This window comes from Canis aureus, chromosome 3 (genome assembly GCF_053574225.1).
Source record: "Canis aureus isolate CA01 chromosome 3, VMU_Caureus_v.1.0, whole genome shotgun sequence".
Taxonomy (NCBI): domain Eukaryota; kingdom Metazoa; phylum Chordata; class Mammalia; order Carnivora; family Canidae; genus Canis; species Canis aureus.
Genome location: NC_135613.1, coordinates 77,378,315 through 77,389,432, shown reverse-complemented (window position 1 = coordinate 77,389,432; position 11,118 = coordinate 77,378,315). Strand labels below are relative to the sequence as shown.

Below are 11,118 nucleotides of genomic sequence, written 5' to 3'. Positions count from 1 at the left end.
AGCTGGAGGGGCGCCTTGGTGGCTCAGCGGTTGAGCATCTGCCTTTGGCTCAGCGTGTGTTCTGGGGTCCTGGGATAGAATTCCACATCAGGTTCCCTGCAGGGAGCCTGCTTCTCCCTCTGCCTGTGTCTCTGCCTCTTACTCAGTGTCTCTCATGAATAAATAACTAAAATCTTTATTACAAAAAAAGGACTTATGTCATAAAAAAAATTTAAGCTGGAAAAGGCATGACTGTTTCCATCCACAGCACCCTTGGATTCAGGGATGAGTGCTCATCCTCTTGAGAGAAGACCAGAAAGCAGTGTACTCTGATGGTGGGGAGGCAAGGCTGTCTACAGGTCAGAGCACCAGCCCTTGATTAAGCTGTGGGGCCTCTCTGATCTCTAGGCGATCATTTTAGGTCAAACAAAAAAAATATCCTTCCTATTTTGCACTTACTTTATGTAGGGCCATGAGGATTATTTAGCCTTTCAAAACTCAGTTTCCCCTGGGCTTCATCTAACTGCTGAAAACTTAGTTTGCTCTGGAACAGTATAAATAAACACACTTGGAATGGAGGAGCTAAATTTTATTCTTCCCCTTGGCAAAGCATAAAAACAAACAACCCTCATGCCTAAACTCTCCAAAAACCTCATAATTACAGGAAGGAAAATATGTCTGAGGAAATTTTATTTATTCAACAGCAGTCAAGGATCTCAGATAAGAGGAACATGTCATAGCAGCTCAGCAGTAGCTGCTGAGGGGGATACAGGTAGGGAGAGGCAATGGGTTTATTCTTAAGGTACATCGAAGTCCCTTTTATTAATTGAAGCAATCAATGCTAGCAAGGCAGTCTTTGTTAGATGCTGGGCACACTATATTTCTTTGTATACCTAGAGAATTGCTGTTGCCTTTGACTCTCTCTGCGACATCACTTCTTTTCAAACACAAACTGGCGTGTGTGTGTATATATGTGTGTGTGTGTCCTGTCAAATAAGCACTTTAATTCCAAATGAGTATTTAATAATATTTTTAATTTGCAATTTAATAAAGAATAGAAACATACAAATGGCATCCTGAAAATACCAGAAGGACAACAAAAGATATTTATTATTCTCATTTTTAATCATCTTAAATATAAAAGGCCCTTCCATTCATTCCTATGCTGTCTATATTAGGCCCTCTCTCTACCTTTCCCCCTTCTTCTCCTCCCCTTAACCCTTTCCACATGCAGAGTAAGAATCCTGTCTTATGACTGTCAGAGAAGTAGTCTATTTTTAAATTTCCAGAATTTCAGGTCTCCTGTCATTAAAGATGACAGAGAGATTTAGAAAAAGGCAAAAGGAAAGCATTGTTTTAAAAAAATAACTGTTTTTTATTGTGACGTAGGCAGTATGACAGATGAAATCTGAAATTTGAACATATTTTCAGGTTGTGCCCCAGCATGTAGCATTTTAGAGAGAGATGATGTTCATGTATAAGTTGTCGGAAAGAATACATTTTGGGTAGAAAATTTCAAACAATTTTATCCAGAAGCTAAAGCCTCACTGTTGTGTTTTAATATGCAAACGACTTTTAACTCCAATCTGGGTCTGGAAGCTTGATCGGAAAGGCCTTTAGCTGGCATTTAGGACGTGGTGTTCTTTAGCACGAAAGCTGTCTATTTTTCTTTTCTCCGGGGGAACTGCAGTTTAGGACAGGCAACAAAGCTGGGAACACAAGCAAGGGCAGAAAAAAATTCACCCCCGTGTTCTATTTGTCAAACTGACCTGCAGGTCACAACCTGAAAGTTTATGGATCGGTGGGGCCTTGCCTCTGCATAAGCGTGTTTTCTGGACTTTGGCTGAAGCTGAATTCCTGACTTCTGAAAGAGGAGTGGGTGTGGACTTCCAGCAGGAATAGCCAGTGGGAAGGAAGTAATATTCATTAAGAGTGTCTCATGCAAGCAGTGCAGGGCTAAGCATGCTCAGTGTAAATTCTCCTGTAGCCTGTCAAGCTATGTTTGAACTCATTCCAGAATACTGGATTTACTTTTTTTTTTTTTTTTTTTCCACCAGGAAGAATGCTCGATTAGACTGCATTTTGCCCTGTTTTTCTTTCTTTCTTTCTTTCTTTCTTTCTTTCTTTCTTTCTTTCTTTCTTTCGTCTCCTTTCTTTTCTTTCTTTCTGCCAGAAGATTGGAAACAATATTCTCTTCCGATCAATTCAGTAATACAATGTCCTTCAGAGTCCACTTGAGCATTTCAGTGGAGAAGAAAAGAAACTTTGCTACCTGGGAGCTGAAGACTGCTTAGGTCAGTGAATGCTAATAAAGTCCTTAAGGACTTATGAAACCAGGAGTTAACTTTTCTCAACTGTGAAGGTAATCTATAGCAAATTTAATTGCCTTTTCAACTGAGTGGGTGTACACCAATTTTTTTTTTCACACAAAAAGTATGTTTTTCATATGTTGGAGTGTTTTTCCAAACACAGGGAAAATATGTCTTTTGGTTAATTTGCATTTGAAAGAACCTCTTTTTGTATTAGAAGTTCTCTCTCTCTGTGTGTGTCTCTGTACCACAAATTATGTGTTTTTCAAACAAATATTGTGGTGAGCTGATGTAGCCATAATGGTCTGAATGTGGATGTGTTCTGTGTTATATTAATTCTTGGCATGGGTTGGTTTGGTGAAAGTTATTGCTTTTGTTACTGCCAAAGATGAAAGAGAGTTTGTTTTCTGTTGCTGTTGTTTTTGGAACTTTTGGTGGGCTTTGGGGCTGCATTGTGAGCCCCTTCTGGAAAGGAGAGTCATCTCTTTCTATGTGTAATGTGCATTTTTTGCAGTGTTCAATTCTAGCTCTGAGAAAAGGACATGTTTCTTTTTTCTTTTTTTTCTTTTTTTAAGAATCTGTGTAGGAGTTGAGTTTTTTTAAAAATGTAGTTTTGGAGGGAAAAAGAAAGGAAGAAATGAGGTTCATAATGAAGAGATTAAATCAAGACCTTCTTGATGAATATAAGTAGTGAATGCAAAAAAAATTCCATGCTATATACTCCTTGGTTTAGTTTGGGTTAACAATTTTATTTTTGAATTGAAAGAAAGTAGATCAGAGTCTAAAGTGTGCTGTCTTCCGTATCAATTGTGACAACACAGAAAACTCAGGTTAGAGAGATGCTAGGATCTCAGAAAAGGCAACTTTGCAAAGGCGACCCCTTTAAAGCATCTGAGGACTAAGGTTCCGAAGCCACATGGCTTCATGAAGGAACAGTGCACCCTGTTTAATTTTATTCAAGAATTTTAAGGGTAAAAGGGGATTTATTTCTTTTCAAAATCAGAACAGCCAGGCGAGGATTATTGATCAGTCAGGGATTAAATATTTGCCGGAATACAAAGCATCACATATTACCAATGTGTAAATCAGACTGACCAGCTCGCTATTCAGGGGATGTAAATGGAAATAGCATAGTTCATATGGAATCAGACACAGCAGCACCCCTGCCCCTCGTTCCCCATCTTTACGTCCCAGAAAGCGATGGTAAGAGGTGGGGCAGGGTGTGAAATAGGACTTTGCTGATGAGCTGACCTCCCTCTTTTTAACTTCTGCCCATCTGTTCTTACTGGGCAGCTGAAGCGGTGAGCAAACTGGGAAGGGACCTCAGGGGAGAGGAGGAAGAGGAGGCCAGACCCCGCCAGGCCTCTGATCCGCAGCCTGTCCTGTGATTTAGACCTAAGTAGAGAAGCTAAGTGGATGCATCTAAATCCACTTCCTTCTGTTCCCAGGGCTTTGATTTAGTACCAATTGCCGCAATTCTGCACCTGTCTCTGCTTTTCATAAGTAAAAGCTTCTCCAGCGCAGAGATGGTGGTTTATTTGTTATAGATTGATCCCCAAGGAGATAGCCACAGTAATTCAGTCTTGTTTGGGTTTTTCCTTTCTTCCCTAACATGTGGCATAGATCTTGATAAGTTTAATTGAAACAACAAATCCTTGTTGGGATGGGAGAGCACAGTTCTCCACGAACGTGTGTGTGCACACGCGCACGCGGTCTGGGCTGTGGGACAGTGCAGCTTGGAAGGCTTTGCACGGCCAAGGGCATTTGTCTGGTGTCAGGGACCCTTTCACTGCCTTGGCTCTGTCTGTATAGAAAGAGAGGAAGCACACATTCTGGAGCATTCTCTCCTCCAACTCCCCTTTCCTATCCCTGCACCCTTTCCCACTTTGTTCCCCCTTCATGACCTGTGTCTCAAGGAATAGTACTGAAACCTTTCGAGGGGCAAAGGAAACCCAAGGCTCTTCGTGTTCACATCTGGATAAAATTTAGATTGTGACAAGGGAAAGTGAGTGGGAGAAAAAAAAATAATCCTGACATCACATTTTAAAAAATGCATGTAACTGACTTCCCAGAGGTTCTTGTCCCAAGTTTTCTAGGTGTTTTTGTGTCCTGCCCATACCCTACCCATTGGGCTTGGAGAAGGCAACTATCACATCCTTATGTAGTGAAGTGCAGTGGTTTGTCCCAAGCAGTGGCTGAGTTAGAATCAGCACACAGAGCTTTCAAGCTCCAGTTTAGGACTTCACCTACATGCTGTTAGGAATGGTCAGAAGTGAGTTTCTCCATCTTGGACTCAGTTTCCCTATTCATTGAGAGGTTTAGGACAGTGGCCCGTTATTCTGTGCAATAGTCTCTCCAACCTACTCTTGTTACTATCATGGTTTCTTAAATTTGAGAAGCACATGAGCCCTTTCAGGGAACTGTCTCGTCTTTCCTTTTATCTTTAACACTGCACATTAAAATCAATTGGACCAGTGTTAACATTTTCATCTGACAAATCATGAAGCTGAAAGACTGGATGACTTGTTGCCTCATGTCAGATAAAGGCTGGATGGGAGTTCAGGTTGCCCAACTCAGGGTTTGAAACTCTAGGTGCGGAGATTGGGGTTACTGAGTTGGGGGGGTATGTAAAGAGGAGGCCCATGGTTCATGAAGGTGCAAGGTATGGCAGGGGATTTAAGTAGTGTGAGTCCCATAATGAAGGAAAAAACTCAGAAAAGTTATGTACCTCATCCACAGTCACACTTAAGGAGTTGGGAGGCTGGCTCTGAATCCTATTTGTAGGACCCCAAGGTGTGTGCTATATGGCATAGTGACAAAGCACTCAGGCTTCACTGGGTTTCTCTGCATCTTTGCAGAGGTAGAAAGGGGATACCTTATAGGTAGAAAGGGGATACCTAGCATGGAGTGGTTGTGAAGATTCTACGAGATGATATATGTAAAATACTTAGTATGGTGCTTCACACACCGTAAACCCTACAACATTTTCAGTGGTGCCTGGTCTTGTTGCTGTTGTGTTCTATTTCACCCAGGGTGAGTGCCAGTTATGCTAACTGTGAATCCCAGTCGGTTCTTAGCTCAACTCCCAGATTCTCAGGGCAGTTGTGTTGGTGAGTTACCATCATTCTATGAATAGCACTTAAGGCATGTTTATTGAAAGTACAAAAACCATGCTGCCTGCTGGCAGGGAGCTAACAAAGGCAAAAGCGGTCTTCTTCATCTCCACCCAGGGAGAGGCTGGAGGGAAGTTATCCAGGCAGATGTGTCTGAGATAAGCAGTGTGGCTGAGTCGAAGCTGGTCATCTTTGGTGTCCTTCTCTTGCTGCTCAGCAGACTTCTTGCATGTGAGAAGTCTCTCTGAAGGGAAGAATGGCTAGTCAGAGGCTATTCTAGACTCATAGCTCCAGTGAGTATTGAAAAACAAGTGAAGGCCCTTGTGCCCACAGGCTGTAGAATTGTCAAGATTTTATATTTCTTGACCCTTCTGACCAGCACTGACTGGGCTGTTGTAGGTGGAGTCGCTGAGAGTATACATAGCATTATGTTAGAAAGATCTCCTTAGAGAGAGAGAGAGAGAGAGCTCCAAGGCCCACTTCTGACCAAATTGGGGCTTTGTAACTGAGTTGAGAACTGTAAGTGCACCATACATAACAGGGCTGCAAGACCCAATGGAAGGCAGAGCCACTCCCCTCAGAGCACATTCAGTCTAGCTGAAGAAATGGTACATATAAAGGCACGGAGCGCTTACGTGCAGACTGACGAAATAGGTGTGGCAGGGCTAAAGTGTGAAGCCAGTTTCAGGAACAGTGGATGTTGAGTACAGATTTCAAATGTCTACTTAAAATTCTTAAATTCTTTTGAGTGCAGATGCTTTACCATGACTTTCAGTCCTTTGTCTACTATAAGGGGATGGGGAATGGAGAGGAGTGTTGGTTTCTTGAGCATCTATTATCTATCCTCCACTAGATTTTATGCTCTACTCACATTAGTGTCTTTCATGTTCACAGTGTCCTGAGGAAGTTTAAAAAGGAGGAAATCTGCTAGGAGAGAAGTATCTATGGCCACCAAAGCAAAGAGAGGGCTTTGCTCTGATCCATTAACTGAGCATACCTGGAGGACAACCTCTAGGAAGCATTTTAGGTGGCCAGCTGTGGTCCAGTAGCCTCTCAGCTCCTGAGGACTATTTCTGCAAGGTCCTTAGGTGGGAGATGCCAGGCTTGCCTAATTCTGGATCCACCAACTCAACCAGAGTTGGGTGAGTGTTCACACGAAGGGTTGGTGCTTAATTGACTCTGTGCACAGCACCTGCCTCTGGGGAGCCACTCCACTTGAACAACAGATCAAAATGCATCTTTGTGTTCCCCTAAAAGAGGCCCTTAATAGCTCTGCAGCTTTAGAAGTGAAAACCCCAGTTATTATTCTGTAGTGTCATGCAGCTTAAAACCAGAATTTGGAAACAAACAAACAAACAAACAAACACAAAACCAGAATTTGGAGTGAAATGCCTGGGATTTGGGTTGCGACCTTGGCATTTCTTAGCTGTGTGACCTTGAGTAGATTATTCCATTCCACCATGCCTTACTTTTCACACCTGAAAATTGGAAGGGCAGAGAGAATTTCCTCAGGTGGGTTGACCAAAGGGCAAAGTGATTTTTAAAAACGTAGCCTGCTTGACCCATGGTTATTCTTCTCCTCTCTGCTGCTTACTATGTGACCATTCCTGTGCTTTCTGCTTTTCTGTTCTGAAAAGGCTCCTCCTTCACTTCATTAGATGGAAGGTGGCGTGGTTGGCTGAACTGTGCAAACTGCTTTATACCAAAATATTAAAAACTCTTTTATTGCCCAAATTAACTTTGTATTTGTCATATTAGTGAAATATGGGAGTCTTTGAAGACACAAGGAAGCTAGGCAGATAATGTAGCCAAAGCAGAATTTGGTTAACCATAAGAGGTTCCCGTATGCAAAGGAGAAATGAACCACCACTCAGGGTACCAAACAAGTTGTTAAACAGGTATATTTCCACATACTTCTGAGAAGATGGGAGAACTGCCACCCTGATTAGGTGGCTACCTAAAAGGAAATAACAAGTGTTGGTGAGGATGAGGAAAAGTTGGAATCCCAGATACTGTGGATGAGAATGCAAAATGGTGCTCTTGCTGTGGGAAACAATATGGCAGGTCCTCAAAAAGATACACATAGAATTACATCCCATCTAGCAATTCGATTTCTGAGTGTATACCCAAAATAATTGAAAGCAGGTTCACAAAGAGGTATTTGAACACATGAACCCATGTTCACGGCAGCATTATTCACAAGAGCCAAATGATGGAAGCAACCCAAGTGTCTGTCAATGGATGACTGGATAAACAGAATGTGGTACCTACACATACAATGGAATATTATTCAGCCTTAAAAAAGGACATTCTGATGGGTGCTACAACATGGATGACCCTGGAGGACATTATGGGAAGGGAAACAAAGCAGACACACATGCACACACACTCGCACACACATACACACACACACACACTGTATGATTCCACTTATATGAGGTATGGAGAGTAGTCAAATTCACAGAGACAGACAGTAGAATGGTGGTTGCCAGGGGCTAGGGGCTAGGGAAATGGATACAGAGTTTCAGTCTGGGAGGATGAAAAAGTTCTGGGGATGGATGGTGGCGATGGTTGCATAACAACGGAATGTACTTAATGCCATTGATCTGTATATTTTTAAATGGGTGAGGATGGTAAATTTTATATTATATGTATTCCACCACCATTGAAAATGGAAAAAAAATCGAGAATGTAAAAAAGTCAGTATATGAGATAGTTTGTAAAGGCTTACCCACTAGAAGTATTTGTTTCATTACTGAAATTCAGCTGTGGGAGAGGAACTGAGGAGGCTCGAAACGAGGAGAAAAAAAAGAACAAAATCATTTAGTAAATGCACTTTGTGGAAGTGAAAAAAAAGAGAATACAGGAGGAAAAAAAGACTTGTTACAGAGAAATGCAATTTCCAAAATTTCTGAAAGTGAGGTTCTTAGGTAGGTTTTGTTTCAGCACTGTGTTCACATAGCAAGCTTGCCATGTTGACTTAGACTGTTCAGTTGGGGTGGCATTTAGTAGCTGATATAGCTGTGGAGGGACTGAAAGGTCTCCCCTCTTTTTGCTAGACCTGGAATTTCCTGTTGGATCAAATTTTTACTGGGGGCCACCTTTGCAAAAGGTCTAGGGTAAGAAAAGTATGGACATCAAGAGAAATAAAAAAGCTCCTCATAATCACATAGAAGAGGGAAAGAACAGCAGCTAGCAGGTACTGGGTGTCTCTTCTGTACCAGGTGTTTATGTATATCACATGTTTTCAATTGCTGCTCAATCGATTTTATAAGGGCGGCCTTCCCAAGGTCCTTCTGCTACAGAGTGACGAAGCCAGGACTAGAACCCGGGTCTGTGAGAGCCTGAAGCTTATTGGGTTTCATCGCACTTCAGGCTTTAGGGATTGCACTGCTTCAGTGAACCATGTAGACCATCACTCCCCTCCTTTGCTGTCAGCAGCCATAGAGGGAAGTTCTTCTGGAAGAGATATATGTCTCCCACACGCAGCCCAGGACCCTCCAGGAGGCTTCGGGGTTGGGGGGCAGCATTAGCATCCTCAATCTGAACATCATTTTTAATTTTTACAAATATTCGCAGAGCAACATTTAACCTTCCTGAGGAAAAAAGCTGCAGAAGCACAGGTGTCTGGGGAACATCTTTTCTGTGGTGCTATCTCGGGTTCAGGTGTTGGGATAAATGAACCCGGAGTGCACGGCCCCTCCCTGGAAGGCTGTTCTCAGGCTCCTTTGTTTGGTTTATGTATAGCCATCAATGCATCATTCCTTCTGCTTCAGCTGTTTGAGAATCCCATCTTCTCTATTGATTTCCCACAGAACGTTTACTGCTCTCCAAGGTGTGACCTGTACCTCTAGCTAATTTATTTCTGTCATGGCTGTAGGATTTAGGAATGAAGGGGGAGGGGAGCGAGGGAGGAGTGGGGACTGGAGGGAGGGATGGTGGGGAGAGAGTGATGTGTCCAAGATGTGGGAAGTAAATTCAGCACTGGAGCCCCCGACAGGCATGCCTGCGGCTCTGGAGGCCTTCTATGCACACAGCAAGGGGACTTTGTTTGAAAATCTGCTCAGCACGGTGGAAGCTCAGCCACGGGGTTTCAGAAGGCCAGGAATTATAGCAGGGCCCCATGGGGATGGAAAAGCAATGAAAGAATGTGTTTGAAAATAACGTCTTGACTGTTCAGGAGCCAGTCACCATATTGAGCAGTATGTGGTAGGTTTTTTTCTTTTTTAATGAAATGATGGAAAACTCCTACTAGGGTCAGGGAGGCGACTAGGGAAGTCATATTCTCTTCTTCATTATGGGATTTTCAACAACAGGGCATTCATGTGTCAGTCCCTGGAACTGTGATTACAGTGACAGACATGTCAGATGTTAAATCGAACCACTTTAACATAAGCCTCCCTTGCCCTCCATGCCTAGAACATACCTAAATGACCCTTTCCATGGCCTGATTTAACCAGATAACGATTCGAAAGTCCACTTCATTTTTTTCCCCCTCTTGTGGAAACAATTTCTATCTTCTTAGAAAATCTGGTTATAAACTTACACAAGGAAGGATGTCGACTATTTATTATTTTTGCCTGGGACAGTGACTCGCATTTGCTAAGTGAGTGGATAAGTCATATTTGAAGAGGGCTTTAAAGTTTTCAAGATCTTTTTCATATATGTTATTTTATTTCATTTCCATAACAGTGCTAAGGTATTATTATTTTCTGTGCATAAGTGAAGAACTGCCAGCTTATCAGCCAGCTTGTTGCCTAGCTAAGGTCACGTGGCTAATCAATAGCAAATATAGGATTCAAGTCCAGGGCTTCTGATTCCAGATTCAGTCTGTATTACATGATACAGGAGTATCATGGACTTCAGGAGTCCAGGGACCATAATACTTGGCCAGGATCATCCACTGTATAGTGGAAGCTGGGCAGTAAGAGGCATGAGGGCCAAAATTTGCCCAACCAGTTAGAAAGACACTAATAGGATGAATCAGAACTGAACCAAACATACTGGCTTTGAAGTTTCCATTCATAGGATTTATGCCTATGGTCAGTCCATCTGAGGTATGATAAAGCCTTAGCAAGAAGGCTAGAACATTCACTAGTGATCGTCTTCTCTCTCCTCATATACCAGCCTCCAAATCCACTCTAATGCACATGCAGATTCTCTGTCACTCTTTATAGGGAATAAAATAAAACAAGTCATCTTCACATGTGTGAACATCAATTCTAATGTATCCAGGGGTGGACATTAGAATAGCCATTCGTTGTGAGGCTGGCTGATGAAGTTCATGTCTATAAATGCCAGGCATTCTGAGAACCTCTTTCTTCTCCACAGTGTGACATAGAAGGGGCTTGTGTGACGTTAGTAGGAGAACAAGATGGTGGGGCTGGTGGGATGGCAGGTCTTTCACAATTGGAACCTAGGCTACCTGTAACTATCAAACTCTGGTGGAAAGCGGCCCACTTCAACTTGCTTGATGGCCAAGCAAATAATCCCAGCACTCACCTTAGAGCCTGAAAGAGCCTCAGAGCCTTGATCAAGAGCCCTCGGACTTGAGTGATTTTTAAAAATGCATAGCATGACAATTTAATTGAAAGGCTTCTGTCCTGAGTAAATACTTGCAATTAAAGAAGGGATAATCCTGTAGATAAATTTAAAAAGTCCAATGTGTAGGAATAAAACATAACTGTAAAAATCACTGGAATAACTGATGTTATTTT

The 11,118-nt window shown here is 42.4% G+C and overlaps 1 long non-coding RNA gene across 1 annotated transcript in view; it reads left to right on the top strand.

The window, feature by feature from the left end:
* The first annotated feature begins 1,923 nt into the window (after positions 1–1,923).
* Positions 1,924–11,118, top strand: part of LOC144311431 (uncharacterized) — a 354,863-nt gene continuing 345,668 nt past the window's right edge. Inside the window, exon 1 of the long non-coding RNA XR_013377038.1 lies at positions 1,924–2,273. This is a non-coding gene — a long non-coding RNA (uncharacterized LOC144311431). The remainder of the gene's footprint in view (positions 2,274–11,118) is intronic.